The sequence below is a fragment of the Topomyia yanbarensis genome, chromosome 3 (genome assembly GCF_030247195.1).
Source record: "Topomyia yanbarensis strain Yona2022 chromosome 3, ASM3024719v1, whole genome shotgun sequence".
Taxonomy (NCBI): domain Eukaryota; kingdom Metazoa; phylum Arthropoda; class Insecta; order Diptera; family Culicidae; genus Topomyia; species Topomyia yanbarensis.
In genome coordinates, this window is record NC_080672.1 from 157,808,921 (window position 1) to 157,815,930 (window position 7,010).

A 7,010-nucleotide genomic window follows, 5' to 3' on the forward strand; every position below is an offset into this window, starting at 1 on the left:
GAGGTGAAGTTCCATTTGATTAAGCTTTCTCCGGGCATTGATGCTTCCGGAAGTACCTACATCGGTTTGAACACACTTCGTCACCCCTTTGCCCGGAGTGTGTGAACGTGAAAAATTCACCGGAACACAAGGTCTTTAAGGGGCGGGGGTGACAAGGGTTTCAGCGCGAAAAAAACACTTTTTTGCATATTTATATTAGAACTTTGCTTGCAGCGAGGTGGATCAAAACTTTTGGACATTTTAGTGTATCATTTCAATAACATGCTGTAATTTTTCTATGCAAAAATATCGACAAACGACTCGGTGACGAAGCTTTCTGTGGAACGTCTCTACAAAAACTCAACGTAGGGGTTAGGTATTGTTAACATAGAATGCACTGATAGAATATATTCGTAAATCGCCAGGCATTAGTTTCGTACAGATAATTTGTCATAAAATATGCGAATTTTTCGTACATATAATGAATCGTTCGTAGTTCTATTGAAAAACATTTATTTTTATTACGAGTTTTTCATAAAAACCACGAAACGACTTTCGTTGGCTTATTACGAAACAGCTTCGTTCGGCAAACGAATTATTCGCTCCCTCATACGAATATCTTTATAAAATTTACGAGCACCATTCGTCAAATCGTCAACGTCCACAGAGCTTCAATATGGAGCCATTGTTGCTATATGTCAGATAATTGTTGATCATCACGACGGTCTCGGTCTGCCTATTTAGTAGCCGTATCCATGTCCGATGGTTTCAGGAAGATTTCCTAAACCTCTTCCGCTTCCAGTTGATCCAGAATCCGGAGCAGTACGGATTCAGTTGAACCAGCGCGAGCTGCTCGTTGGTTTTGTATGAATAAGTTTGAGTTTTTCTCTGCCGGAGCAATGTCAAAATAATATGCCATTAAATACGAAAACTTCTCTTATATGATCGAAATGAATTCGTGCGACCAACGAGATTGTTCGTAATATTCACAGACGTTTATTAAAATAAACAAAACATTTCGTTTCATTCACGAAAAATAATGTCGATTTCAACGACAACATTCGTACAATGTACACTAAATAAGTAAAATTTACGAAAACTTTCGTTCATCAAGCGACCATTTCTTCATACTAGCATAAAATCGATTTTGCCAGATCCGTTTTATTAATTAGAAAGAATCGGTTTTGTCAAACACGATCCCAAAAGATCGAATGAAAAAATAAGACGATAATAAATACGAAAACTTTTCTACGATGAACTAAATGAATTCGTGCGACCAACGAAGTCGTTCTTAATACACAAACATTTATTGAAATAAACGAATAATTTCGCTTCATTGGCTAAAAATAATGTCGTTATCAACAATAACATTATTCGTGTCATGTACACTAGATAAGTACAATTTACTAAAACTTTTGCTCATCGATCGTCCATTTCTTTACACTACAATCTTTGTAGTCCTCAATAATGATGAGCAGGTTGAAATAGAATCGAATTTGCTAGATCGATCCTTTTAATTAAAAAAAATCGGTACTGTCAAGCATTGATCCTAAAAAATCGAATGCGACCAACGAAATCGGTTGTAAAATACATAAACGTTTATTAAAATAAACGAAACATTTCGTTTGATTCACGAAAAATAATGTCGTGATCAACGATTACATTCGTGCAATGTAAACTAAATAAGTAAAATTCACGAAAACTTTCGTTCAGCAAGCGGCCATTTCTTCGTACCACAGTAAAATCGATTTGGCCACATCCATTTTTTAAATCACAAAATATTGATGTCAAAAATCGATCCCAAATGATAGACTGAAAACAATAAGAGGCTAATAAATACGAAAACTTTTCATAGATAAACGAAATGAATTCGTGCGACCAACTCAAACGTTCCTCATATACATAAACATTTATTGAAATAAACGAATCATTCCGTTTCATTCACGAAAAATGTTGTCATTATCAACGATAACATTCCTGCAATGTACACTAAATATGTAAAATTTACGAAAACTTTCGTTTATCAAGCGGCAATTACTTCACACCACAATTTTTCTAGTCCTCAATATAGGTGAGCAGGTTGAAATAAAATCGATTTTACCATCCTAAAGTATCGATTGAAAAAATGATATGCTATTGAATTTTTGTTCAGTGTAGAATCCAATTTCCCAACTCCCAGTTGCCTGATATATGCAAAAAGTATCACTAATGAACTAATGAACTCTTATATATTGAACTATTATATATATATATATATATATATATATATATATATATATATATATATATATATATATATATATATATATATATATATATATATATATATATATATATATATATATATATATATATATATATATATATATATATATATATATATATATATATATATATATATATATATATATATATATATATATATATATATAGGGTAAGGTGGGGCAAATCCGACCGTTGGGTAAACCCGACCCCTTTCTGTTACCGAAAATCAGAAGCACTACGCGAATTAATATCAATGTTGTCGTGAAGAGCGTCAAAAATTATCATAATGGTGGTATGACAGCATTTTATTAGTCTACATTGAGATGCTCATACGACAAAAAGTGTGTTTTTACAGCTTTTGATATGACTTTTGTGCATCATTGACTACAGGATATTTCTGATTGTTAAAGTGATTGCATAATAAATGTAAGTGGACTTAAATTCTTTGATTTAAGTCCTACAAAGTGCATAGATGAATTTAGTTCAACCTTTTTCATATTTTTATTAATTGCATCGTAATGAAAAATGACGCGGTGGGGTAAATTCGACCTCTAAGTATTGGGGTAAATCCGACCGCTTTTTGGCTAAGAAAATTTTTATTGATCAAATTGAAATATATTTTTATTGTTATTATTTATTATTTTTATGCAAAATGGTTCATAATTACAAACGCAAGACACAAAAACGTGATGATTATAGTATTCGTCGAACAATTGCTCCGATGCAAATGGGAATATCATTACGTGGTACTGCTCGTGATTTTGACATTCCAAGATTGACATTGAACTCCATTTTCTTCATGTTACAATTCAATAACACAACATTCATTGATTTATCATTGGAAAACCATAAAATTTGAGTAATATCTGCACTTAATCAACCAAAAACATAGGGGGTCGGGTTTACCCCACCATTTTTGAAAACAGCAAAAATGAACATTTTTGTAAAACGCTTGTATCTCAAGATATTCCCAAGATACGAATAAAATGCTATATACAGAAAGTTGTCCAGGAGTCTAACCTTTAATTTGGTATATAAAACGTCTTGATCCGATGTAAAATGAGCATTTTACAGCCAAAACCATTTACTAGGTCGGATTTGCCCCACCTTACCCTATATATATATATATATATATATATATATATATATATATATATATATATATATATATATATATATATATATATATATATATATATATATATATATATATATATATATATATATATATATATATATATATATATATATATATATATATATATATATATATATATATATATATATATATATATATATATATATATATATATATATATATATATATATATATATATATATATATATATATATATATATATACTGGAAGACTGGAAGACTAGAAGCTATATTGCTATTTTTCATGAAAAATTTCCATTGATGTGTAAAAATCTCGAAAACTCAAAGTAGGGGTTAGGTATTTTTACCTAGAATGTGTACGCAAGTAGTTTTTGAATGGCAAATAACACCACAAATCATGTTTTTTTTCCAGAAAGGTTCTACAAAAAGTTTCGCCACCGAGTCATTTGTCGATATTTTTGCATAAAAAAACCTGTTCTAATCCACCTAGTGGTGCAATTGTGCCTTTCTCATTTCTCTAAACTATGGCTCGGAGGCTGTTTATGTTCAACATAATTGTGGAAATGTCCATTACATTCTTAGTATACTTTGCACTTATACACAATGTCTTGCCAGCCACGAACTTGATGAGCTACGTGTCGACGGTGAAACACTTGAAACAAAAACAATATCATGCTTCATTAGCCTAATTAGCATTAGTCCCATGAACGAACGATTCCCCAGCTTAATTTGGTATGCTTTGTGATATAGTGGTGGTTTAAAGATGATGTGGTTGAGAGGGAGGGGTATGAGGGCTGAATGGGGTGGTGGTGAAGGGGATTTTAAAGGGAGGGGAGTGAACAGTAGAGGTGGAGGGGGGGGGGGGTAACCCCTCTCCGTAAATCATCAACTACGCCCCTGTTAAAATCCAGAAACCTTAACCTTTCTATATAAGAAAGGCAAAAATGTGCCATAATCCAAAAAAGTGAATTTTGGTGAAATTTACAAATTACTCCTACACATATCGCACAACGATCCCCTCAAGACCATCCCCAATCACCCCCCCCCCCACCTTAAGACTACCACCCCCACCCAAATCCTACAGACCCATAACTCGCTCATTCCTATCGCCTTCTCCCACCAACCATACCAAAATAAGCTGGTGTCTCTGGGTTTTAGGTTGTTCTTCTCTCTCACACACCCTCCTGCATAAGTTAACAAGAAGACACCACCACCGCGTAATCAATGAAATAGTGCGGTATCCTCCTCATCAGGGCCAAATTAGCTCTTCACCTTTTATCTATGGTGCCAATCGTCAATAAAGTCAATAATATCCCATTTTCAGATCCAATTTTAATTTCTTATTATACTTCATTGCTATCGCAAAGCAAAGAACAGCACATTCAAATCCGAAAAACAGAATTTTCTCCTAGAATACTTGCTGCTGATAGGGTTGAAGTGGCTGATCTACGAGCTTTAACCCGAGCGTGAAGATGAATTGTCGAGGAAATTACTTTTCAAGTGCCATTCATTCCTTGCGTCAGTTCTCTATCTCTAAGGCACTCGGCTAATTTATTTTTGAACGGTGGTCATACATGCAAGTGTTCCCTTTCATGTCATGAGCATAAACTTATTCTTCACTTTTCAGTGCTAATGCAAGTAAATTGAGAACATCTTGAGGTTAGCAAAAGTTCGATAAGTTTCTGAACTTCATTTTCCGAACGAGTAAACGACTGGAGTGTTGTATGTTTCGGACTATGACTACTTCATTCAATTACAATCTTGTTCCTCACTCAATGTAATTCCACAGGTCTCTTCCCTGTTCACTCAAGTAGGGAGATATGACCGTTTCGATTGCAGTCTATTTATGACACCTCTTTTCAAGAGGTTTTCCTGTCGCTATCTTTCTTCTACCCTTTCTAGGATAAGTACCAGTCCGGTTCTACCCGAACTTAACTCCAGACCGAAGAATAGAATGCATTTATTTAACCCGCAAGAGATGCTAATTAAATGTCATACGTTGTTCAAAGTTCATTTTTCATATACGGTGGTCTTCGTGTGGATGGCCTTAAGAACTCATGTTCATGCGATCGAAATTTAGATAATAATCTTTTCATTGTGATCTAATAAAGTTTCATATTCATACATTTGAGAAAAGGTGTCATCACGTGTGTGTGAGTATAACCACATGGCCACATGAAGGTCACCGACTAACTGAGTTCTTATTCAAAGAAAAGTTTTGTCGTTTAAAACATTGGGCACGTTTTATACGTATTAGAGATGTAGGTATGTACACATCTTTTCCTCTACGGGTATCGGGTCGAATAGGACAAACTACAAGAGAAGTAATTAATGCTCCTCTGTTTTTTTGAAGCTCGATTCTCGGTAGCATACGTCTTCTCTATCAACCTGATATTGCTTTTGAATGCTTTTCTATTACTCGGCAGTTTTACGAGAAAGGTGTCTTTATTCCTTGCAGTATGTTTAATATGCATCGGTAGTACTTCTGCTTTGTTGTGTTTGTTTGTTTATAATGAAATAAGGTGACAATGGAAACAACCAGCATGACCAGCCTAAAGGACCAGCAATATGAAATGATCATCTGCATGAAAACGTGCCCCGAATCATAAACGAAAGATCCAATCATTCATGTGCTCTGGATTTCTTCAGTATGAAACTAATTCAGAAAGTAAGCCATTTTAGAAGACTATCAAGTGTAATAGGGAAAACGATTTTAATCCATCTAGCACTGTAATGAGACATTTCTTATAACTCTTATCACCCTCTTCGGATATTACATCGATTGAGAACATTTGGAACATGATGGTTCGTGATGTTTTATAAAAGAAATATATAAAGATAAAAGAAATGTCATAACAAAGTAACGCAGTCTGTAATAATTTTGTTATTTCTTTCTGATCGGGTCTTCAACAAAGCTGTTTTTAATAACAGTTTTCTAAATGCTTTCACATTCACCCACCCAAAAGGACGATTTGCTTAGGTAGGTCCGAATAGGCACGGGTTCCCCTACACTCCACTGTTTATATATGATGCGAGGTCAAGAAAGTTTTGGAACATTCATCATTTTCACTATTAAATGTTACAAAAAAATCATTGAATGAACTTATTATAATGTATTTTAAAATAGTTAATCGTATTATTTTTAATAAACTGACTTGTGACCTTCGTTCCACAACACAGTTTATTTTTCATGGCTTGCGGTTAACATGATGTTTCGCGAATCGCCCAACTGAATTTTTTCCAGTATTAGGGTAGACGAGCCCTTATTCATCTCATTAGTCACGATGTCACACTATTACGCTGATAACTCGGCTTACAGTGATTGGATTGCGCTCAAATAGGTGTCAACATCTTTGCTTCGTTCCTAAGGAGCAGATCAATAAAAAATCTCGCTTGCAAAGTGTAAAATACTTGCGTTTGAGCGAAGCGAAAAGTCGAGTGCAACGCATCCTTATTCATCCTACCATTTGAGCTAATGCGCTGAATAGAGACAGCAGACACTGCTCTAACTAATGTGTTCAAATGGGTGGGATGAACAGAGGTGCTAAGATGAATTAGGGCACAGTAACCCGAATAATGATTTTCTGTAACTAGTTTTGAGAGCTTTTTAATTATTTTTTTGGCATTTGATTAGCAATAATGGTTCA